Genomic DNA, 25,764 nt, shown 5'->3' with positions numbered 1-25,764 from the left:
AGAATACCTAAATTCTGGAACCCCTCAGTTCAGAAACATGAAACCAGAATATTCAACCAGGCACCTGACATTGAAAGAGGAATCACAAGGGAGACTGTTTCCTTTGTCCATGTGAGATGCGGGGTTAACTGCACACCATGTGACACTTTTACAATGTTCAGTAGACATGTCTAAAAACTAATCAGCTAGGCTGATTAGATATTCTCTCTCAGGGACTTGAAGGGGGACACAAAAGCTGTGGTAGATGCCTGACCTGAAAGTTCAGGGTACGTTGGGGCGTGGGATCATTATGGTCACAGATTTGTCAGGTAGGGCAGACTTGGAGGAGGTTGGTCAGGAGAGGGAAGAGAATGAAAGAGCAGCTGGAGAAACAGAAGGATGACACAGGGGACACAAGCAGGGGAGGATGGCCAGTCCCCACGGATGCCTTGACTCCTTAGCTTGCTGAGACAGTTGCAGTGCAATCTGGGAGAACCGTAAGTAGAACTCTGATTTAGAATTTTAAGTGAGAAGGATGCGGTTTCCTCTTAAGTCTTCAAGCCTGGCGTATACCTGTCTTGAATGCACTTCCTTTTTCTCTCTGTCACTCAAACACCTAATCCTTTCTCAAGAACAGTTTGGATGTCATTCCTACTTGGCCTCCAAGAACACGCTACAATGCATACTCTGCTCCCTTAAATGAGATTTTGCTCATACCTTTATTTATTCCTTTCCATGCTGAGTTATCATTTTCTACTTCCTTGTCTCCTCTACTAGATTTTGAGCTCTTTGAGGCTAGAGGTTGTATGTGACTTACATTTTTCATCAGTGTCTAATGCAGTTTTTGGCACATAGCAGTTGTGAATAGAAGCTTGAATTAATTGAATACACTCTTAAAGATCAGATGGGCCTGAGTTTGTGGAACTTTCTGCTTCCTCATACACTCAGAAAAGGGTTAGTATACATAAAAATCTTTCTAGAATTCTAGATTGTAAACTTCCAAGGAATTTGTCCAGTAAATTCTTATGTAAAATATCTAATAAATAAAATAAAATAAAATAAAATAAAATAAAATAAAATAAAATAAAATATCTACTAAAAACCCTTAGCAGGAAATTCTCCCCTTCGGTCTTTAAACATCAAGCCTTCACAGAAAATTTAAGAGAACTAAGACATAAGAATAAGATTAGTTTATAAACTGAACCTATTTTGTTATTTAATGGTACTATGCCTGTACAAATGAATTATCCAAATAATTACAATGAGCCATTTAGCCTAGCTGCCCCCAAGATAGGATTTTGAAATGCAAACTTAACTGTTGTTATAGTGACGCCTTGATTTGAATTTCATCTGCTGTTGTGTAAATACTTAACACCTGCAATCAAAAGGGAACCATATTTTGCCTACCTTCCTGAGCCAATTACATGAGGCCTGTGGCTATATATGGAGCTCCATGGACATCCTATAAACCTCATATTATAGAAGGATTTTTTGTGTGCGACCCCTGATCTATGACTTTGGATGCATTCAATAAGGAGTAATGGACTCTGTGCTACAATCCATCACTGGCTGGTCAGACAAATGTGAACCGAGAGCGTTACAAAAAATTTAAGCTTTTTCTGGTATTAGCAAAATATGTCCTTTATTCCCATTGCTCACTCCCATTCTCCTCACCTTCCCTACCAGGAAGCAGTCCCTCTGATCTCCTCAGTGTCTATTTTCTGCATGTGTTCTTGGAAAACACATAATGATGATTTGTATGCAGATGCTTTTATTTTTTCTTAAAAACATTTTTATTTTGAGATAGCAGTAGATTTACGTGAATTTGTATAAAATAGTGCAGAAAGATTCCATGTACCCTTAACCCAGTTTCCTCCAATGGTAACATCTTAAAGAAACTAGTACATATCACAACTAGAATATTGACATTCATAGTTAGGATAGGGAACATTTCCATTAGCAGTCGTGTAAACACATGGCACCTGAAGTCAAGATGGAACTATATTTTGCATATCTACCTAGCCAATTATGGGTTTCTTATGACTATATCTGGAATTCCATGGGCATTGTATGAAATTCAAATTGATGTTCACATTAAAGTTCAACCAGGATATTGACTTAGACAGTTAAGATACAGAACATTTCTATCCCCACAAGATCCCTCATGTTGCTTTTGCTTAGTCATACCTACTTCCATCCTCCTCCACCCCTTCCTTAAACCCCTGGCAAACCCTAATCTGTTCTCCATTTCTGTAGTTTTTTATCATTTCAAAAACGTTATAAAAGTGGAAGAATCATGTAGCATATAACCTTTGGGGATTTGGGGATTAGCTTTTTTTTTTTTTTGCATTCGACATAATTCTCTGGAGATTCATGCATGTTGTGTGTATTGGTAGATTTTTTTTTTTTAATTGCTGAGTAGTCTTCCACAGTGTTGATAGATTACCATTTGTTTAACAGTTGACTCTGAAAGACATCTGGGTTTCCAATTTTTAGCTACTTTAAATACAGTTACTGTAAACATTTGTGTACAGGCTTTTGTGTGAATATCTCTTCATTTCGCTAGGATAATACCTAGGAGTGTAACTGCTGAGCCCCATGGTAGATGCATGTTTCCTTTTTAAAGAAACTGCTAAACTGTTTTCTGAGTGGCTTCATCATTTTACCTTCCCACCAGCAATGTATGAGTGATGCATTTTCTCCACATCTTCACCAGTATTTAGTGTTGTTACTATTTTAACTTTAGACATTCTGATAGGTAAATCTATGAGATTTTATATCCCATTGTGGTTCTATTTTTCCAATAGCTAATTTTGTTGAAAATCTTTTCATGTGCTTTCTTTTTTTTTTTTTTTTGCCATCTTTATATCCTTTTTTGATTGAACGCCTCTTTATGCCTTTTGCCTATTTTCTAACAGGACTGTTTATGGTTTTAATGTTGAGATTTGCTAGTACTTTATATATTCTGGAGAATAGCCTTTTCGGATATGTAGTTTGCAAATATTTTCTCTTTGTCCCTATCTTGACTTTTCATCCTCTTAATAGAGTCTTACAAAGTAAAAATTTTACATTTTGGTCAAATCCAATTTATCAGCTTATCAACTTTTCCTTTTATGGATTTTGATTTAGTGTCAAGTTTAAGGGCTCTTTTTGCCTAGCCCTAGCTCTTAAAGATTATCTCCTCCGCTTTTTAAAAATATATTTTATAGTTTCATGTTTTACATTTAAGTCTATGATCCATTTTGAATGAATTTTTGTATAAGGTGTGAGACTTAAGTCATGGTTACTTGTGTTTGTTTGTTTGTGGCTGTCCAATTGCTTGCTCCAACACCAGATACTTGAAAAAGCTCTCTTTTCTTCATGAAATCACTTTGTATCTTTGTAAAACATCAGGTGGGCATATTTGCATGGATTTATTTCTGGGTTCTGGGTTCTGTTTTACTGATCTGTGTGTCTACCACAATGCCAATATCACATGGCTTTTTTTTTTTTAATACTACGTAGTGTTGATTTCTATAGTATCTAATAAGTCTTGAAATTGGGTAGATCCATTGTTTGAGCTGAAATTGGGTAGGTCCATCCAAAATTGTTTGAGCTATTCTAATTCCTTTGCTTTCCCATGTAAATTTTAGAATAATATTGTTGATGTCTGTAAAAAGAGAAAAGAGTTGCTGGAAATTTGACATCTTTGCTGTGTTGAGATTTTCCACCATGAATACGGCATGTCTTTCTGTTTGTTTAGATCTTTTTGATTATTTTCATCAGTGTTGTGTAGTTTTCAGCATACAAGTCCTGTAAATATCTTGTTAGGTTTATACCTATATATTTTACTTTTTAAAGAAATTATACATGCACAATTTCATTGATTCCTTCCTGATATACATGACTTATTGCCTTTTTATATTGGTTTATAACTTCTAATGTTGAATAAGTGATGATGAGAGCAGACATCCTTGCCTTGTTCCCAACCTTAGGGACAAAGCATTCAGACTTTCACCAGTAAATATAATGTTAGCTGTAGGATTTTTCTGTGGCTTCTCTTTATCAAGTTGGGGTAGTTTTATTCTATTTCTATTTTTCTGAGAGTTTTTTTAAAATTATAAATGAATGTTGAATTGGTCAGATGTTTTTTTCTACACTGTTTAGTATGACAATGTGATTTTTCATCTTTTGCTTGTGATGGGTTACATTGATTTTTGAATACTGAATCTGCTTGGTATCACTGGAATAATCCTCACTTGGTTATGGTGATAATTCTTTTTACATATTGCTGAATTGTTTGTTAATATTTGTTAAGGATTTCTGTGTGTATATTCAAAGACATATTTGTTTGTAGTTTCCTTTTTTGCATTATCTTTATCTGGTTGTGGTATTAGGGTAATATTAGCTTCATAGAATGCATTAAGACAAATTCCCTTTCCAGATAGAAAGGAAGAGGTTATGTAGAACTGACATTAATTCTTCTCTAAATATTTGGTAGAATTATCCAGTTAAAGTATCTTGGCCTGAAGATTTCTTTTTAGAGAGTTTTAAAATTATGACTTTACCTTTCTTGATAGTAATGGGGTATTCAAATTACCTTTTTGTATGGGATGGCTTGTGCTAGTTTGTGTCTTTTGAGGAAGTGGTTTCTTTTGTATAAGCTGTCAAATTTATGCGTGCAGAGTTGTTCCTAGTACTTTCTTATTATCCTTTTATGTGTTCAGTGTCTATAGTAATATCTCTTCTTTCATTCCTAATGTGGGTAGTTTATATCTTCTCTTTTTCTCTCTCTTATCTGTATTGTTAGAAGTCTGCCAGTTTTACTGATGTTTTTCAAAGAACTAGACCTTTGTTTCATTGGTTTTTTTTCCTGTTGTTTTTCTGCTTTCAATTTTATCAATTTCTGTTCTTAGGTTATTATTTTCTTCCTTCTTTTGCTTTCAGTTTATTTTACTTTTTTTCTTTTCTGTGTTCTTGAATTGGGAGCTTAGATTTTTGATTTAAGACTTTTCCTCTTACCTAACATATTCATTTTTAATGTTATAAAATTTTTCCTCTCAACACTGCCTTAGCTGTGTGTCTCATATCTGTTTTTGTTTTTGTTTTTTTTTCTGTTTCTATTAGCATCTCTGGAGGGTTTGAAAAAATAAGAGTATATTTAGAGATACAGTTAACACCATGTCCATCAACAGCAGATGCTTCTGATAGCTGTCCTCTGGTATTTGTCCTGAAGTAGTAACACAGAATTATCTGCTGAGAAAGGTATATCTTCTTTCTGAGAAGGCTAAGTATGAAGATACGTGAGATATATAATCTAGGTGATGCTGTAATAACAAACATCATAAAAATGCAAGTGGGCAAACATACCAAAAGTTTCTCACCTGTGTAAAGTTCACTGTAAGCCCAGGGCAGCTATCTTCTCTCTGGCTGTGGCTCAACATTTTAGGCACCTTTAATGTGCGTCTCCATCCAGTTACATGCCTCCGTAGTCAATGTGGAGAAGAGCAGACATGGAGTCTCTCAAATGCTTCTGCTACAATTGACTCATGACATTTCTATTCATATGTGACTGGCCAAAGCTAGTCATATTATCATGCCCAAATTCAAGGGTGGGAGAAGAGTGTGTGCATGTGTATGTATGTGAGAGAGAAAGAAGGTGTGTGTGTGAGAGAGACAGAGAGGCAGAGAATTCTAATATGCATCTTGTTAGGCAATTGTATACATATTACAGTGCATATCGCTTTTTTAATGTTTATTTTATTTTGAGAAAGAGAGAGAGAGAGAAAGCATGCAGGTGAGAGGCAGAGACAGAGGGAGAGAGAGAATCCCATGGGATTCGACACGGGGCTTGAACCAATGAACTGCGAGATAATGACCTAAGCTGAAACGAAGAGTCAGATGCTTAACTGACTGAGCCACCCGGGCACCCCAGTGCATATTACTTTTAACTTATACAACGTCTTTGTGAATATTTATTGCCTTCAATTGTACAAAATAAGGAGTAGAAGTTCAAAGTAATAAATTGTAAAGTCAGAATTTGAACTCGCTTAAGGCTATCTGACTTCAACATTCATGCTTTCTTTTTAACATATACAGTGATAAGCAGCCTATAATGCTAAATCCAACATCTCTATTAATTCTGCTTTGTTTGAACATTTGGAATAGTCTAGGATGATGAGAAAATAATCCAAATAAATCACCCTGGATGGAGGCAGTTGAATATTACAGAAGAGTTCAGTTTAACAAATTTATAGTTGGCCCCTTCTGTGACATCAGGCACCAGTAAAGCTCATAGTCTAAAAGACATGTAAACTAATAGATACACTTAGTATGTGATACCATAGAAATTTGCAGAGTGCCATAGAAATACTCCAGTATTCACCTAATAACAATTGATGGGAGAAGAGTCCAGGTAGGCTTTTTGGAAAAGATGATGTCTGAATGAAGTCTTTTAGACCTCAGTTATCTCTGCTATTTTGGGGCTGATATCACTGATTATCTCCTGCTCTACTACTCCTTTTCCCTGTAACCGATCGCTCTCCTGAAAAATCCCCTTCACTCATTGAAGACTTTGGCGTCCAGCTGAGAATTATCTCTTTCACCCTCGCTTATGTCGTCCATCATTCCAGGTAACTTCTATGTCTGCGTCGATAATCCATTAAACATCTTGGCCTCTCTTGATCGCAACTCTGTTTGCTTCTACCTAAACTCCCCTCCAATGACTTGCTTCCTCTGTTGTCATTAAGTATTCAGAAAGGTGGATATTCAACTTATAGATTCAAGTCTGTATAATTTACCATTCTAATCCTGCTGCCAGTTAGCTGGCCATTCGGATCCTGTCCTCTTCTACCTTTTTTTTTGAACCCCCAATTTATTATTCTAAACAGGTACCTGTGGGGCAGAAGGACAGAGGGGTTTATGAGGAAGGCTGAAGCTTGAGGGTGTGGCCCCTACAGAAGCATACATTTATTTAGATACTGCAAGCAAGAAAGATGAGGGAGTTGATGAGGAATATAATCTGTGAACTGTAGGGGCTGTGGTAGTTTTGATTTCAGCTCTTTTTTTTAACGTTTATTTATTTTGGGGGGGGGGGAGGAGAAGAAAGAGGGAGACAGAGGATCTGAAGCAGATTCCGTGCTGTGAGCACAGAGCCCAATGTGGGGCTCAAACTCATGAACCATGAGATCATGACCTGAGCTGAAATAAAGAGTTGACAGCTTAACTGACTGAGCTATCCAGGCGCCCCTCAGTTTCACTTCTTTACACTATAATCTTCTGAGTTGCTTACCTAAGTCCAACCTTAAATGGTTTTTGCTCTGGCTAGTTAAAATGGCAAAGGAATGTATAATAAATTATCAAAGGATGAGCAATAATAAACAGGCAGCACAAATTGTGTTTTTAAAATTTAGACCACACCTCCCTAGAGAAGAATGGGGTGAAGTTCCCCATACTGTCTCAGCTGCTAAGTGAACCTAGAACTGAACTGAAAGCATATTCTATTTAAAAGTTTTTTTTAATGGTTATTTATTTTTGAGAGACAGAGAGACAGAGCATGAGTGGGGGAGGAGCAGAAAGAGAGGGAAACACAGAATCTGAAGCAGGCACCACACTCTGAGTTGTCAGTGCAGAGCCCGATGCGGGGCTTGAACTCACAAACCGTGAGATCATGACATGAGCTGAAGTTGGATGCTTAACTGAGCCACCCAGGCGCCCCTATTTTTAATATGACATTTGTAATTAAACAAAACTGAAGAATAATCATTGAATCTAGGAAAAAAGTTTTCCATGTTGAAAGCTGATGCTTTGAAAAGAGTAGATTAATAAATAGAGAATGAGGGCAGAGATGGGAAATTTCCTGGTTCTCTGCAGGCATCTTCTGCACATGTCCAAAGGGCTAGGGGATAAGTCCTCAGGTTCTTTGTCATTTCTAATTGGAATCAACACCTGGGGCAGGCACCTGGGTGTCTCAGTCGATTAAACATCGAACTTTGGCTCAGGTCATGATCTCACAGTCTGTGGGTTCGAGCCCCTTGTCGGGATCTGTGCTGACATCTCAGAGCCTGGAGTCTGCTTCAGATTCTGTGTCTCCCTCTCTCTAACCCTCCCCTGCTCATGCTGTGTGTGTGTCTCTCTCTCTCTCTCTCAAAAATAAATAAACATTAAAAAAAAATTTTTTTTTTAAACCAATGATTTTCCAAAACGGTAACTGTCATTTTCTTTGGGAAGATGTATAACATCATATTTACTTCTATCTTCTGGTAATCAGAAAAAGCACAAATTATTTCTAAAAGAAATTTTCTTTTTTCTTGTTAACATGTTAACTACCATTAGTCGTAGACATCTTGGTCTTGACTTCGGTGGTTTTAGACAAATAGAAAGGGGATAGAGAAGAGAAGTGCTATCAGAACTCAGAAGCTTGGGGTAAAAGACTCACATGTGAGTGTGACAAAAAATGCCTAAATTCTATAAGTGGTGAGAGAGGAGGTAGGGAGGTGGGAGGCAATGGTTCACACATAGCTCCTCTGTGCAAGGAGAAAATAGGTGGCTGGAAAGGTAACTGTCAGATAATTTTTTATTTCCACTCCTACATGAGGAGGGTGGATGTGTTAGGGAGGTAGAGTATCAACGGGCCCTTTATATTTATAAGACATTTGTGAATTTTGCTCACAATCATGGTCTTCTTATCCATAGCTTGTACTTTTATGTATGGTTTGAACCTAAATATCCTGAACTAAAGCTGCTATTGCCTTCAATTCCTGAACTTCCCATTTATTTCTAAGTGTATTTCCTACATAATGTTCAATTATTTGCTAGGAAGCTACAGTCAGACACACAGAATTTTGCTGTGATAAGTGTTTAGCACCCTTTTGGGAAAGGGTGCTACAGCAATTTTGCTGCAAGGCTATAATATATGGTGATAATGATGCTTCACTCCTTTAGAAATGGTACCAGGGGCCGATCCCTGAGAGCAGAGTGCAGAGCTGCCGAGGTCTGCCTCTTTAGGAGGTTCTATGGATTGCTTAGGATGAGTAAATGTTTAATGAGCACTTTATTCTCATTACAGGGTAATGTTGGATATCTAAGAACAACAGCATACCAACTCCTTTGTTAATTCTCATCGATTTATAATTTCCTTCTAGTTGTATTTTCTTTTTTCTTCCCAGTCTATATTAAAGTGAGTTTGACTTGGGCACCTGGGTGACTCAGTCGTTTAAGCATCCAACTCTTGACTTTGGCTCAGGTCATGACCTCACAGTTCATGGGATTGAGCCCTGTGTTGGGCTCTATGCTGAGAGAGTGGCGCCTGCTTGGGATTCTCTCTCTCTTCCTTTTCTCTCTGCCCCTCCCCTGCTCGCACATGATCTCTGTCTCTCTCTTTCTCAAAATAAATAAATTAAATAAACAAACAAAAAAAGAACTCCTGTGGTTTGCCTCCATCTCTGTTTTTATTTTATTTTTCCTTCCTTTCCCCTATGTTCATGTGTTGTGTTTCTCAAATTCCACGAGTGAAATCATATTATATCTGTCTTTCTCTGACTTATTTCACTTAGCGTAATAGACTCTAGTTCCATCCATGTTGTTGCAAATGGCAAGATTTTATTCTTTTTCATACCGAGTAGTATTCCATCATATAAATATACCACATCTTCTTTATCCATTCATCAGCCAATGGACATTTGGGCTTTTTCCATCATTTGGCTATTGTTGATAGTGCTGCTATAAACAATGGGGTGCATGTGCTCCTTTGAATCAGCATTTTTGTATCCTTTGGATAAATACCTAATAGTACAAAGTTCCATATTTCAGACCATTTCAGCCCTCAGAGTTCATAATCAGTACTTGGTTTGTACAGATCCTAAGTTGCCTAACTTTTGTATTCATGGAGACTATGAGAGTGGTCTGTATTCCTATCAAGAGTTATATCAGGCAAGAATGATGTGTAGGCCTCAACAAAGATAATATTTCAAATGGTGGGAGAGAAACAGAGGAAAGAAGAGGAAAATTTGTATGTAGATCAATTTGGATGGTTAAGCTTTTTATCTTCAAAACACATCAAGTTCTTTACAATGAAAGGGAATTAGAAGTCTTGCCTATTTGCCTTCATAATTTGATTCTATTTTAACATCAAACTTCAATAGTCCTAATGTCTTAACAATAATTGTTACATCAGTTGAGAATTACTGTCATGGAAGCTAATGCAAAAAGGAAATCCAAGTGGATGATAAAACAAACTTATCGGATCACATCGTGCAATCAAGATAATCTAATAAATAGTTTCTGAAACACTGAAAAAAAAATGAACTCCTTAAAAAAAATAAAGTGGGCTTGATTCTTGTGGAATCTAAGTCCTAAATGCTAAATGGAAGATCAAAATGAAGTGATATTAGCAGTTGGGATTTTATGATAATGGAGAGAGACTGGTGAGTTGTTTTATGTGTGGTCGGATGTGAGGTGTGGGAAGACGGGGTGCACCATTCCTGGGGGGAGCAAATGACTAAGTAGCAGGTCCAAGGAGAGAGAGGCTGTCATGATACAAAGGGTAACTAATTTGCTTGAGTAACAAGAAAGATTCTGCTGGTGTGTGGAATGGGAGCACGGATGAGGGATGTTGTTGAATCAGGGGGTGTTAAAGAGGCAGGTATAACAGAGCTTCTGCCACTGTGAGGTTTGTGAATTTGATCGGGGGCTAATATGGAACCTAAATCAGTTTTGAGATGGTGATGCTGCTGTGTTACTTGGGGTCAAACCAACCATTGTAGGTGAAAGATTTAGGGTCCAAAGGGGAAGTTAGTATCGTGTGTGTGTGAGTGTGTGTGTGTGTGTGTGTGTGTGTGTGTGTACACACAGATGCACAGATGGAAGAGTGGTCATTGGGCAAGACTGTTATTTCAAAAGGGGGGAATATAGAAAGGTATGTTCCATCTCAGAGAAGATCATTACTTCCAGCTACTTCTTTAGGCTCTAAATCCTCCAGAATGTAGAGTAATTAGCACCATGAGAATCAGAGCATAAAAACTGCACCCATTCATGCGCCTATCTCCACCATTCCCGGTTCTCTGAAGTTCCTGAGGTAGCATTACCATGACGTTCACCTGACTACCAAGTATTCCCCTCAAAGGAGGCCAGAGATTGACCAAACCATACCCAAATAGCCCTAAATCCAAGATTCTCTTCCAGGCAGATTTTTCACCCTATTGGCTTGGGATATTTTCTATTGCCTATACAATAGAAAGGGGAAAGACATCAGAAGGGCGATTTTCTTTTCCTAAAACAATGTCCTGCAATTCTCCATTTCTCTTCTCTACAGGTTATCCAACCATCTACCAACCCCCAGGAAGTGCAACAAACTCAGAATCTGCTCACAGGGAAAACAGCAGAAGGAAAATATAGGAAGAGTTTACATACAGGTGGGATAAATTACAGGTGCCTCCTGTTTACTAAGTACAAGCTTGCAGAGGTAGACAGTCCCTGGTGGACTCTCCCGATTTCATTCTCCCTTTAGCAGCTCTGGGGTCATTCATTTTTCTGGTTAGGACATCTCACCCTCACACTCAGAAGAGTTGCTTTACCTGTTCATGTATTCTCTCTATTGCTTTCACTCTTTGCCCAGCCGTCACCTCCTCCCAAATCAATGAGAAAAAAAGTGTTTCCCGCCAGAGTTGCAAATACATCCATGAGCTCTGCCCTGAGATGTTTCCTCAGACTTTTGAGCAGTGTCTCATCAGATTCTGGGCACTCTGAGCAGTTATTTATGTTCTGTTGCCAAGTACCCTATCTGAGTCACCACACACCAGAATCTCTCTGGTGGGTTTTCTCCATTTCTTCTATCATTCCGTGTTTGGTGTTTTTCTTACAGGATGATTAGCACAGTACATCCACTTCACTCAGCTCTTTTGGTGTTCTTTGTGATGACTTTCTAAATCTAGTTCCTTTAAAAACAGTCTCCAAGCCCCCAGTGTCTCCACCTTACCTCAATCTGTCTCTACCACTATTCCCTTGGTCTCAGAAGGATCACTGACAGCTTCGAAATACAAATATGTTATAAAACTGCTTATAAGTGATTTGGAAATTCAAAACCCTTCTCCATTTTTGCTACACTTTATCATTTGAACATTAAAGTTTTGTTGGTTGTGCCTGTCACCATATTTAACATGAACTTAACCAGGTATTTGCAACTCCATCACAAAATAAACTTACTTTCCCCACAGATTGGGGAAAAGGATGAGAAGTCTAGAAAAAGAGAGCAACAGATATCTCACAGAAACATGACTGTCATACCTCCTTTATTTTTTAAAAATTATTTATTTAAGTAATCTCTACCCCCAAAGTGGGCCCCCAATTCACAATCCCCAAGATCAAGAGTCTCATGCTCCTCTGACTGAGCCAGTCAGGCACCCCTGTCATATTTCCTTTAAATTCTACCTTCATATCCTTTCTTTCAGAGCTTAGAGACTTGTACATAAGACTTTATCCTGGGATCAGTCTTTGAGATAGATGTACTGTATATTTTTTCCCAAAAAATTCTTGTGTAAATTCACTATGCAAATAGAAGTTCACCAAGCTTGGGATATTTGCCTTACAGATAAATGGGGAACATATTCTGTAAAACAGATCTTTGGATGGGAAGATCTATATCAGGTGATGGGGAGTTAAAAGAGCAAAAAGGATGAAGAGGGGACCGAGAGAAGAGAAACAAAATAGGAAAAGGAAAAGAGGATGGAGAATGAAGAAGAAAAGGCAAGGAGCATGGGAAGCCTGGCAGGGAATTCTGATTATCGACAGTACACCCCAAAGTAGGATTCCTAGTGAAAAATCAGTGAGTGTATTATTACCTGCACTCCAAAGCCATGTCATTGTATGTGTATAGAAGGTGATATCTAGGTGCAACCGTTCTGTATCTTCTGGATATATGTAAAACTTAATAATGGAAAAATTGGAAGTTCCTCTTTGATTCTGCCAAGAAAGTCCAAAGAGATCTGGAATAAGAGAACTGTATCAACAAGGAAGAATTTGAGAAAAGTTGGAGAAAGAGAAAATGTTAACTCTCTAGTAGCTGTTAAATACCAGGATTGAAAAGCTACACTGGAGAACACCTGACTGGCTTAGTGGGTAGGGTATGTGCCTCTTGTTCTCAGGGTCATCAGTTCAGGCTTCATGTTGGGTGTAGAGTTTACTTAAAAAAAAAAAAAAAGAAAGAAAGAAAAAAAAAGAAAACCTACTCTGTTCTTCTGATGAAATGGAGGAGGACATCCATAAATGACTTCTCAGTGGTTATCCCCAATTCTTAGGGTGGGGTTGAGGGTGGTCTACAGTCTTTGGTTGGGGTGTAGCAAGCATAGAGAAGCCTTCCCATGGGCATATATCGTGATCTTGCCTTCGCTTCCTGCACTGTATGTCCTCTTAACATCATGGCCTTAACAGCATCATGTCTACACATTTCCTTCTTAAAAATGTTATTAGAGGGGCGCCTGGGTGGCTCAGTCGGTTAAGTGTCCAACTTCGGCCTAGGTCATGATCTCGTGGTTCACGAGTTCGAGCCCCATGTCGGGCTCTGTGCTGACAGCTCGGAGCCTGGAGCCTGCTTCCGATTCTGTGTCTCCCTCTCTCTCTGACCCTACCCCCATTCACTCTCTGTCTCTCTCTGTCTCAAAAATAAATAAACATTAAAAAAAAATTAAAAAAATGTTATTAGATTCCCCTTTTGTTGTGTGGTTCGGGGAAGTGTACTCTCCTGCTTCTCCTTAGTTATGCTCCTGATTTCTAACCCCTGGGAAGGTAAGAAGTATGTGGGACATTCTTTTCAAAAGCTGCAACCTGGGCCACAGTGTTTATTATTGTTGGGCTCCATCTGCATAGCAGTTAATTCAAATAATAGAAGTTAATAAACTGCTCTGATGACAGAAGAAGAGATCTGGGGACAAAGAGTAAGCTTAGCTTAGCCATTGAATCCAATTAGACTTGCCTCAGAGTTCAGTGGTTAAAGCTTTTGTGATTCCAATCACTCTCATCTGCCATCTTCCCAAGACTGACACTATCCCTCATTCAGCTCTCTGTTGAGTTATCTTCTCCCTGACAACCTACATCACTCTTTCCCCTTATTTGGTTTTATTTTCTTTTCACCTCTTATCATTACTTTAAATTTATTATATATTTGGTTACTTATTACCTGTGACCTTCATTATATTGTTAGCTCCATGCAGGGAAGAATTTGTCTTGTTCACTGCTCTATGTTGGGTACCTAAAATAGCACCTGGTACATGGTTGACATTTGATAACTCTTTATTAAAGGAAGAAAAGCACCTGGCTACTCTTTACCAAGGTTCTAGGAGGTCCTTTTTTTACTTAGTATGTCCTTTGATTCCAGATTTAAAAACATATACACATACAGTATGATTTTATTTTATTTATTTTTTTAGAGCATGCGCACGAGAGGGTGGGAGTGGAGAGGGGCAGAGGGAGAGAAGGACTCTTAAGCAGCCTCCAAACTCAGTGCAGAGCTCCACACAGGGCCTGATCCCACAATCCTGGGATCATGACCTGAACCTAAATCAAGAGTCAGATGCTTAACTGACTGAGGCACCCAGGCATACCCCTCCCACCCCCCAACAGTATATATCTCCAATAAAACTCACGGTTTTGGCTTTTCCTATGTTCATCTCAGCACATCTTTAGTGTGACATCTTTCTCCCTTTCTACCTCTATTGATGAATCCACCCAAGAGATACTCTCTGCTCTCAAGCTATTTCTAGCTGATTTATCCCTGTTCAGATAATGTATCCCAAGATTTCAAAAAATATTATTTAATTTTGTTCTTTTTTCTCATTTGAGCATACAATCAACCAACTTAGGTTCAGTGAACTGTGGATTGAGGCTAAAAGATGCCCCATTCTTACCATACCTAATGATAACCAACTTTGTTTTGTTTGATTACATTTATGAGACTTATGCTTTTTTTTTTAAGTTTATTTATTTTCAGAGAGAAAGAGAGAGTGTGAATGTGAGTGGGGAGGGCAGAACGAGAGGGAGAGAAAGAGAATCCAAGCAGGCTCCATGCTACCAATGTGGAAACTGATGTGGGGCTTTATCCCATGAACAGTGAGATCATGACCTGAGCTGAAATCAAGAGTCAGACACTCAACTGACAGAGGCACCCAGGTGCCCCTGAGACTTATACTTAAAAAAAACACAGGCATCATTACTTTTCATTTTCAATTTTCACTTTTTATTATTTTTCAGCAAAATACTTAAATAATAGCACAGACAAAACTGAATATTTAGGTGGCAGGGGATGCCATATGTGATACTTGAAATGTTCATAGATGAGCAGATATATGAATTCAGCAGTGTGAAAGGTGAATTAGGTATGCCAGCATAGAATGTGCACAAGGTCGTGTACTACAAAAGTCTAAAGTACACAAATCAAAGATCATCTGTTCTTTGCAGTTTGGGGTTCAAACCCAGGTACCACGAAGTAGGTGTGTGTCCTAGAGTAAGGGCTTCCTCTGTACCATCAGCAGAGAAATGAAAACCTCAGAAACAGCTATTCACAGGGTTGTTTAAAGAATCAAATGAGACAATGCCTGTGGGAAGCACGTGGTAAAGGTATTATTGCTATATGAGAGAGAACAAGGGACAAGGAAGAAGGACTATGTAATTTCCTGATTCCTTAGGCACTGGAAGTGATGCATGTCCTTGGCTGAGTGGAAAAGCCAGGGAAGCTGGTCTTGCTGATAAAGAGATATAAAATACCTTTGGCTTTGGTATTCATGACAATGGAATCATAACTCTATTAGTGTTTCTTTGCCATAGTTTTTCATTTCTTCATAAATTTATGTAATATACAAAATTACAAATACTATGTGTACGTGCATATGTATAATTACTATTTCATAACTGTAAACAGGTCCTCAGTGTTTCATTTTGGTTTCAGTTAATATCTTTCTCTAGTGACCATGGCCATGATTCCTTCATTGGTGGGTCCCCCTCCCGCTCAGGAATGTACGTTTAGATTTTGAGTCCCCTGTTATATGTGGGCAAACTGAGGCCCTGAGAGAAGATGCTCTGAAGATTATTCTTAAGCATGAGAGTGAACCCCACTCAATATCTTGATGCTCAGGTCCTGGTGATTCCTATTTTTTAAAAGAAATGTTTTTACTACTTCAGGATTTCTCTGTTTTGGACCCTGTTTTTCCCTCCAGGGTGACCAGAGACAGGGAGATCTCTTAGCCCACTGTTTTTGCTCCTCTACTGTCTGTGTCTAAAACATCTGGTGCCCAGCTCCTTGTCCTCACTCTCTCTTCTCCTCACCCCACCCCCCCTGCAGAGCCCAGATCCTAGGACTATTGGGGCACACTGAGCTCTATGCCCACAGGAGACAGGAGAGAGTGAGAGAGAATAGTCAGGGTTCCCCAGGAGGCCCCTGTGGACTCACAGTAGTCTGCCTTTTTCCTTGAGCTCACGTTTCCCAAACTGAGTATAATGCTGGGATGTGCCCAAGTGTCCAGTGGAGACAGCTGCTCCTTGGGAACCACTATCGTGCTCCTATTCAACCCTGTAGGAGCACACCATCAGCGTGTGTGAGAAGGGCTGGAGGCTTCCACCTTTCCCAGTGCCTTTTGGTTTCAGATCTAACACCAGTAGTGCCTAAAGAGCAGGAGGAAGGGGATATGGAGAAAGGGTCCCAGGTAAGGTGGAGTGTTTCCGTCCTGGTGTTGTGTTATCTTCATTTACTGCAGACTGCCCCAGAGATCCTAGGTTTGGAAACTGTGCCTATAGAGAGTTTGAGGAGGACCTCTTGGCTCCATTCAACCCATTTCACTTGCCTTGTTGTCCCCTGTGTGCCACCCACCACTGCTGAATCTTGCGTCTGGACCTGGGTGGCAGGATGAGACCTACCACTGGTAAGTCCCCTACCTTCCCCTCAGCCTCTTTCATGCTCCTTTCATTGCCATCACAGCATTTGTCACGGGTTGTCATTTAAAACTTATTTATTGTCTGTTTTTTTCAACTTGGCTGTAAGGCCTGGAACTATTTTGTTCACCACCATATCCCTTGAACACCAACAGTATCTGACACAGTCAATCATATTTTTCTGACTGAATGAGTGCATGAATGAATGATTTGAGTTTCCTGTGTCCTCTTGCACACTGGGCTATTGCTGATTTCAGTGCAGCAATGAATCCCATGACAGGACCCCACTCCCTGCCTTGGCCTCATTCTGTTCTCTCTCTTGGGGAAGACCTAGGGGTCTTCTTCCAGCCCCACTCCTTCTGCCCCACCCTAAGAGACCCGGGTTCAAGGGAAGCTCTGTCTAGGTTCCTTCTTGATGCATCTCTGTCTTCTTTTTGAGGCTTTAATTCTTGTTGCCATCCAGTCTGCTGGCCCCAGTGTGCTGTTTACTCTGTGTCCTCCCTCTGTCACCTGCCCTTGCAAAAGCCTGTGAACCATAAGGTGATATTCAGTGACTTTCTCTGCTTGCCCCTCTGTCCCATTCCTCACCCCTGCTCTTTCATTCCCTCCAGAAGCTCGGCATGTCCCATGACACTGGTGACCAAAACCACTGGTACAAATAATCATGGTGATGGTATGCTAACCGCTCTGAATTCCAAGTTGTTAAAGAAAGAGTTATTTCCAGGGTGAGAAAGTTGTTTCAAAAGTCAAAAAGCATGGGGCACCTGGGTGGCTCAGTCGATTAAGCATCCCACTCTTGATTTCAGCTCAGGTCATAATCTCATGGTTCATGAGTTCAAGCCCCATGTCAGTCTCTGTGCTGACAGTGTGGCACTTGCTTGGGATTCTCTTGTCTCCCTCTCTCCCTGCCTCTCTCTCGCCCTCCCTCAAAAACAAACAAACAAACAAACAAACAAACAAACAAACAAATATTTAAAAAGTCAAAAAGCATAAGAATAATTCAGTCAGAAGAATTGAGAGGGTTGATGTGGAGAGACAGTAAGATGCATAACAAGGCAGGGGGGTTTTCAAACAGGTGCCATGTCTCTGGGGGGTTAATATACACAGACAGGTGAGCTCTCTACTAGGTGACACTGTAACAGAAATCTGAACAGCAAAATCTACAGCACAAAGAATTTGGATAGGGATGAACAGGATCTCTTACCTGAGAGAATCTTTACCAGAAATGTGTGAGGGAAACTGAGAACATACCAGGGAGTCCAGACGTTCGAGTACAGGTAATGTGTGGCCTAGACGAAAGCATGTGCTGCATAGCCAACAAAAGCCTTCGCCAGCCTACTTTGTGAAGGTTAAAGCTGCCATTGGCCTGCTTTGATGGGACACTGCATTGTCTTCTGATTGGAGAAACCAGGAGGATGTGGGACCCCTGGGCCTGAGAAAAGATGTATTCTGTAGCAAGGGAGGGAGCGGGATGCTCCAAGGGGTATCGCAGAAGCTGCACTGAGGAAAATCTGCTTGCAGCAGACACTGATGCAGAGGAAAGCTAGTTCTATGTTCAAGTTGAACCTTGCTTATGTCAGTTTTGCCTGTGTTAAACAATCAGTTTTGACAAATAAGAACTTGAGATGTAACATTATTCAATAAGTACATCAGGTCCTAAAACATGCTCCGGGGGGCATGTCCTGAGCTGTGGGCCAGATGGCTGAGTTGGACTTGGGGGGGAATGGTGGCTCAGAGTCTGGAAGCAACATGAGGAAGATGGTAGTCCATCATGGACAAAGGGGAGGGTACCAAGTTATCCAAGCTGAGCGGGGAGGCAAGGTCTTGAATAGGAAGGGAAAAGTCTGAGGTGAAATGTCCAGTAGGCTGGAGAGGGGTTGGTGGGAGGAAGGCAAGAGGGGTTTGGAGGAGGGTGTAGTAATGGGGGCTGTGCTGGAGGCCTGTTTGTGAAGGACACTGCACTGAACGGAGTGTTCCTGACTTCAGAGTCACCTCTGAATCAACGTTTTCATCCCTGATTGCAGGACTTCAAATGTTTTAGACTGTGGAACTGCAGGATGCTTTGTCACAGACACCTGTCAGGTAAGAAATATGTTGCCCTTCAGGTGGCAGTGATGGTGAATAAACCATAATAGGCCCATGGGTTGAATTTCTCATTCTTGCTCAGGCATTTATAACACCTGCAGAGTATGAGCCATGTCAATATGGGAGTGCGTAGGGAGAGATCACAATCAGGAAGGTTGTCGTGGAGAAGCAGCCTCCTGGGGGCCCAAGCCCCCTGTCTCTCAATGAGAGATGGAGTATTGAGGGCTGAACCTCTGACTCGTCCTGTGGTAGCCTTAGAGATCACGTTCGATCCTTTCTGCGGGGAAAGGACACCCTCCCTGTCTCCTACTCATCACTGCTAGTCAACAGCTGATCATGGGAACTTACTCTTTAATATATTGCTTAATTTACCATTTACTAAATACTTTTTCCATTTGCAAATGTAAGTAATAGGCTTTGGATTCTGTGTCCAGAAATTGATAGGGCACTGTGTTCATAAATTTTGTAGATTCTGTGTATTTGACATTGTGATTAAACAAATAGGTACTTGAGTCAGAAAACCCTGGATTCAAATCCCAGATGTACATTTATTAACTGCATGACTTGGGATTGAGGTCCTTAAACATCCTGAGCCTCAGTTTTTATCACCTGTGATGCGGAGATAGTCACCATCTCACAGCTTGGTCGCAGCACAGAAACCAGTGCATGGTGGCACTCAGTGAGTGGGGTCTCCCCATTCACCACTCCATGTCCACAATTCTGTATCAAAATGCTTTGACAACTGAAAGTTCTTTCTAATTTTGTGTATATGCTTGCCTTAGAAGATAAGAGAAGGAGTAGGTGTTGTTGGTGGTGTTTAAAAGAGTTTTTCCTGATCATTGATCTGAACTTACCAACTTGAGGCTCTTTGTAGCCTCTATCTCTTCTGTTAGGTGTGAATATTTATGTATTTTGCTGGAGAAATAGTATTGTACAGTATTTGGTCACAGGGTGCTGCCTAGACCCTCTGGGAGTGGATTCTGAAACACACCTGGTCACATTTTCCTTTTTCTGATAAGAAATTGGCAGGTCATGATTGCCTCATTGCTTGTCTGTTAAAGCCCACAATGCACACGCACGAGTAATCATTAAAGAACATGCATTTCCATTTGTCAAACTTTTCTTCTCAGGATTTGGAATGAAAACTCGATAGAGGTACTCATTGATTTGTTTAGCTAAGATGTACTAAGAACATACATTGTGTAAGACATGTTGCCGGGTATTGGGAGGACTATGAAGATGACAAGAGAGCGCTGCCACTGAGAAACAGGTGTTTGAAAGAAGGCTGGCACAAGAATAACTATAATGCAAGGGAGACAGGCTAACTTCCACAGGTGGGAATTCCAGGAAGAGTGAGTTCACATCTGAATGGGGGATGAAACTTCATAAAGGAGGGATATTTGAGACAGTCCCTGAAGGGGACTTCATTCTTTAACTAACACAAGAATTTGTCAGGCAATAATGGCAGGACAGGGTATTCCAAGCATAGAGAACAATAAGGAAGAGTTTGTGAAAGCAGGTTGGAGTTAACATTTGGAGAATAGCCAGTGGTCCAGTCTGGTGATAGCGTGAAGTGTGTGGCAAGAAAGAGGTAAGGGTGAGGTTGGAAGGGTAGGTGGGTAGAGCTGTGTAAGGCTAGGATAGCCAGGGGGAGTATGTGCCTGATTTAGCAGACAAGAGAAGGAATAGATGTTGTTGTTGGTTTTAAAAAAGTTTCTTCTGATCACTGAAGTAATATGCATCTAAAGGAAAAGAATTTGGAAAACAAACAAGATAAAGATTGGTATAGATATAGATACACATTGAACTGTCTATAATCCACACCCAAGATCGCCCATTAGTGATTTAAAATACATCCTTCTAGCCTTTTACTGTATGGATACAAGGTAGATGGCTAACTAGTTTGATTAATTGATCTTGAGAGTAATGTATAAATGAAATCACATTGCCTTAGATTGTTACAAAAAGAGCCTGTGGACATAATACCTTAGAAACATAAATATAACAGTAGTATGTGGGTAGGTCAGATACAGAGAAATCTATAAATGAGAAAGTCATGGGGCGCCTGGGTGGCTCACGTCAGTTGTGTCTGACTCTTGATTTTGGCTCTGGTCATGATCTCACAGTTCATGAGAGTGAGTCCTGTGTTGGTCTCTGTGCTGACAGTGCAAAGCCTGCTTGGGATTCTCTCTCTCCCTCTCTGTCCCTCCCCAACCTGTGCGTGCGGTCTCTCTCACAATACATAAATAAACATTAAAAAAAGGGGAATCCATTAAGAATGCTGTTGCAGTGATTAAGAGGAAACAAGTTCTTGAACTTGGGGGCTACGGGAAAAAGAAAGGGGGAGTGCAGATTAAAAAAATATTTCTAAGGATGGCAGTTCAAGTGGGTTAGAAGAAGGTAGGGAAAACCAGAGATCCCTTCCAGATGACAAGCCTGGATGACTGGGGGATTGCGGAATGATGAACATGATCTGGGCTTTGGGGAAGGGGAGGATTATGTGTGTATTTTTATACATGGTGAGTATATTGTGGTAGTTAGCAGACAATCAGAGATGTGGGTTGAGAATAAGAATGCTGATTTGAGATTCATTTATATTTTCTAGATTGTTATAGTTAAGGAAGAAGAGAGATTTCTGAAGGAGGAAATAGTTGAGAGAAGAACACAAAGAGCACTTGGAGTGGGCAGTCCTTGTAGTCAAGGGTGGAAGTAGTTTCAAAAATGGGTTATTCATAGCCTGAAATGTCACAGAGACCACAAGAAAGATGAGATTGAGCACAAAAGATGAAAAGAAGTCAAATATAAGGTTCCTAGCACAGTTCCAAGCACATGGAAAGAACTTCACTCACAGCAAGTATTATTACAAGGAAATGACCATTAAATATGGTAGTTTTTTTTAAATTGATAAATTATTTTATTTTATTTTTTGTTTTTTGGGTTTCTTTTATATGAAATTTATTGTCAAATTGGTTTCTATATAACACCCAGTGCTCTTCCCAACAGGTGCCCCCCTCAATGCCCATTACCCACTTTCCCCTCCCTCCCAGCTCTCCATCAACCCTCAGGTTATTCTCAGTTTTTAAGAGTCTCTTATGGTTTGCCTCCTTCCCTCTCTGTAACTTTTTTTTCCCCATTCCCCTCCCCCTTGGTCTTCTGTTAAGTTTCTCAAGATCCACATAAGAGTGAAAACATATGGTATCTGCCTTTCTCTATATGACTTATTTCACTTAGCATAACACTCTCCAGTTCCATCCACGTTTCTACAAAAAGCCATATTTCATTCTTTCTCATTGCCAAGTAGTATTCCATTGTATATATAAACCACAACTTCTTTATCCATTCATCAGTTGATGGACATGTAGGCTCTTTCCATAATTTGGCTATTGTTGAAAGTGCTGCTCTAAACATTGGGGCACAAGTGCCCCTATGCATCAGTACTCCTGTATCCCTTGGGTAAATTCCTAGCAGTGCTTTTGCTGGGTCATGGGGTAGATCTATTGTTAATTTTTTGAGGAACCTCCACACTGTTTTCCAGAGCAGCTGCACCAGTTTGCATTCCCACCAACAGTGCAAGAGGGTTCCCGTTTCTCCACATCCTCTCTAGCATCTATAGTCTCCTGATTTGTTCATTTTAGCCACTCTGACTGGCGTGATATCTTAGTGTGGTTTTGATTTGTATTTCCCTGGTGAGGAGTGATGTTGAACATCTTTTCATGTGCCTGTTTGCCATCTGGATGTCTTCTTTAGAGAAGTGTCTATTCATGTCTTCTGCCCATTTCTTCACTGGATTATTTGTTTTTCGGGTGTGGAGTTTGGTGAGTTCTTTATAGATTTTTGATACTGGCCCTTTGTCTGATATGTCATTTGCAAATATCTTTTCCCATTCCATTGGTTGCCTTTTAGTTTTGTTGATTGTTTCCTTTGCAGTGCAGAAGCTTTTTATCTTCACGAGGTCCCAATAGTTCATTTTAGCTTTTAATTCCCTTGCCTTTGGAGATGTGTCAAGTGAGAAATTGCTGCGGATGAGGTCAGAGAGGTTTTTTTTCCCGCTTTCTCCTCCAGGGTTTTGATGGTTTCCTGTCTCACATTCAGGTCTTTCATCCATTTTGAGTTATTTTTGTGTATGGTGTAAGAAAGTGGTCTAGTTTCATTCTTCTGCATGTTGCTGTTAAATATGGTAGTTAGGGAGTGTTTACAAGACCCACCAAAATTCTTACACAGAGTTGGAGTTTAACAAATGTGTTGAATGGAATGATGACTGATGGAATACAATAGAAAAAGAGTGTAGGAGTTTGATAACACCTGTCCAACTCCTGGACAGGTTAATCAGAACTTGTTAGTTCTTGCCCTTTGGGAATATATCTTCTGGACTCTGAGATTAACCATGCATGCTGGTTAGTATGCTTGAGGGGCCAGGCCAGCCATCAGAGAGCATAGTCAAGACAGGTGTTGATGGTGACTTCCCACTAAGATTTCCTGGCTTCTCATAGGTAGTACAGAGAACTGGCATCAAGTGCGATGAGTAACTTCTGTGTGGTTAGGGGATTTTTACTGCTGGGATTGTCACACCTCCATGAGTTCCAGGTCCTACTGTTTGCATTCATCCTTTTGATGTGTGTGCTGACAGTGCTGGAGAACCTGGCCATTATTACCCTCACATGACTTGACTCCTGCCTCCACTCACCCATGTACTTCTTCCTCTGTAACTTCTCCCTTATGGAGATGCTGGTCACCTCCACTGTGGTTCCTAGGATGCTGGCAGACCTGCTGTCCCTCAGAAGACCATTTCCCTGGCTGAGTGCCTGATCCAGTCTCTCTTTTACTTCTCCTTGGGTTCCACTAACTTTCTGATTCTCACAGTCATGGCCTTTGATCACTATATGGCCATCTGCCACCCTCGACACTACCCAACCATCATGAATGGTCCAGTGTGTACGAAGCTGGCGGCAGTCTGCTGGGTGGTTGGCTTTGTCTCCATCATCTCCCTGATCCTGCAGAAAACACGGCTCTGGTTCTGTGGCCCTAATGTCATCGACCACCACTTTTGTGACTCTGCCCCACTTCTCAAGCTTTCCTGCTCTGACGCCTGCCACGTTGAGTGCATGGATTTCTTCCTGTCCTTGCTCTTCATGCTGGCCACCATGCTGCTGTTCATAGTGTCCTACATCCTCATTGTGGCTGCAGTGCTACACATCCCCTCTTTCTCTAGGCACCAGAAAGCCTTCTCCACCTGTGCCTCCCACCTCACTGTGGTGGTTCTGGGCTATGGTAGTGCCATCTTCATCTATGTGAGGCCAGGCAAGGGCCACTCCACACACTTCAACAAAGTGGTGGCTCTGATGACTGCAGTGGTGACCCCTTTCCTGAATCCCCTCATCTTCACCTTCCGGAATGAGAAGGTCAAGGAGGTCATTGGAGATATGACCAAAAGTCTCCTCCTCAGAGACCCAGCAGCCTGTGGATGAGAAGGCCAGAGAACACCTGTCAAATCACAGGAGTAAGGATCCTCCACTGCAGGTGGGCACCTGGGCACCCATGCTGGAGCTCCTCAGTCTCCTTCTTCATCTCTCCTGCTCCCTTTATCCCCCACTCACTCACTACAGAGAACTAATGAGCTTACATCATCTGAATGATTCCAAGGCAAGTATATGTGAGCCTGAGATAAACAAGGAGGAGATGATTTTGAGGGAGCTGTGGAGTGAAAACAGTATGATAATGTCAACTAAAAGAGAGTATCCAAATAAAACCCTCAGTCCTGGGTCTGGTACATAGTAAAAACTCTGTAGATGTGGCTATTATTATAAAAATGTGCTATTAAAATCTCTCCTTCCCAGTCTGGCTGTATGGTTTTGTTTACATTCCTTTACATTTCTTTGTCTGCAAATTCTTTGGGGGGTGTATTTCTTTCTCATGAACTGGCTTCAGAGTGTAGGATAGGGTTCTGAAAATGGGAGTTTCTCTGAGAAGAGCAGAGTGGCCTGGCATCCCCCAAAGAGAAGAAACTCCATGCCTCTCATTAGGACCGTTTCTTTGGGGATTATTCCTGAAGCAGAAGCACTACTTATACCCAGGAGGCCCACTTCTGTCCAGCCCCTCAAAATCCCTTGTTTTTAAATAGAAATGACTCTCTAGGGGCCACTTTCTCAGCACCTTCCACAGAGAGGTCCTGAGGGCTCCAGGCCTAGACTTTATCCTTTTTATGCACTCAAGAAAGAAAGGGAAGCTGGACCATTGCTCCCACGCTGGCAGCTTTCTCCTTCACATGCATTAGCAACTGTCTTCTCTGACAGAATCTTAGGTCCATGTCCCAGAGCGAGGGCCCTCTGTGTTTGGCTTTCCCGGAAGCAGCCCGGACAGGAGGTCACCAGGGCCCTGGTGGTAAAGCAAAGATAGTGCAAGCCAGTTGAGAGGGAAGAAGTGGGGTGGTATTGGGGTTATGAATAACAGGGGGGTAGGGCAAGGCGGGGGAAGGCTTTCCCTGGCAGTTTGGGAATGGTTTAGGAAGTCGGGGGAGATGTGGGAGTGGGAGTAGCTCTAGTGTCTGATTTCTCGTATCAGGGTGAATCTGGACTTGGGCTGGGATTTGCAGAACAGGACAAAGAGTAGATGCAAACTTCTTCCTACTTCTGAAGCTAGTTCTGCCTGATGAGGGAGCATAATGCAGGCTGCAGGCAAAGTACAAGCTAGAGTGTGCGTATGCGTGCGGACGCTGTGCGCGCGCGCACACACACACATACACACACCAGGTGTAGGTGGGATATGTGTGATATTCCTCAGGCACTCCTGGCTGCCTATGAGCAAAGGAAA

At 40.9% G+C, this 25,764-nt stretch overlaps 1 long non-coding RNA gene and 1 pseudogene across 1 annotated transcript; both read left to right on the top strand.

The window, feature by feature from the left end:
* LOC109269190 (olfactory receptor 2F1-like) overlaps window positions 1-24,835 on the top strand; it is a 334,098-nt pseudogene extending 309,263 nt beyond the window's left edge.
* Window positions 250-13,596, top strand: LOC109269177 (uncharacterized). Its single transcript, XR_008420311.1, has 3 exons — window positions 250-476; window positions 11,270-11,369; window positions 12,545-13,596. It is a non-coding gene; the product is annotated as an uncharacterized LOC109269177 (long non-coding RNA).
* Window positions 24,836-25,764: the final 929 nt, after the last annotated feature.

This window comes from Panthera pardus, unplaced genomic scaffold (assembly GCF_024362965.1).
Source record: "Panthera pardus isolate Hobbes unplaced genomic scaffold, ASM2436296v1 HiC_scaffold_8, whole genome shotgun sequence".
In the NCBI taxonomy this organism is placed as follows: domain Eukaryota; kingdom Metazoa; phylum Chordata; class Mammalia; order Carnivora; family Felidae; genus Panthera; species Panthera pardus.
The sequence above is the reverse complement of the archived record's forward strand: the minus strand, read 5'-3'. Positions and strand labels throughout refer to the sequence as shown.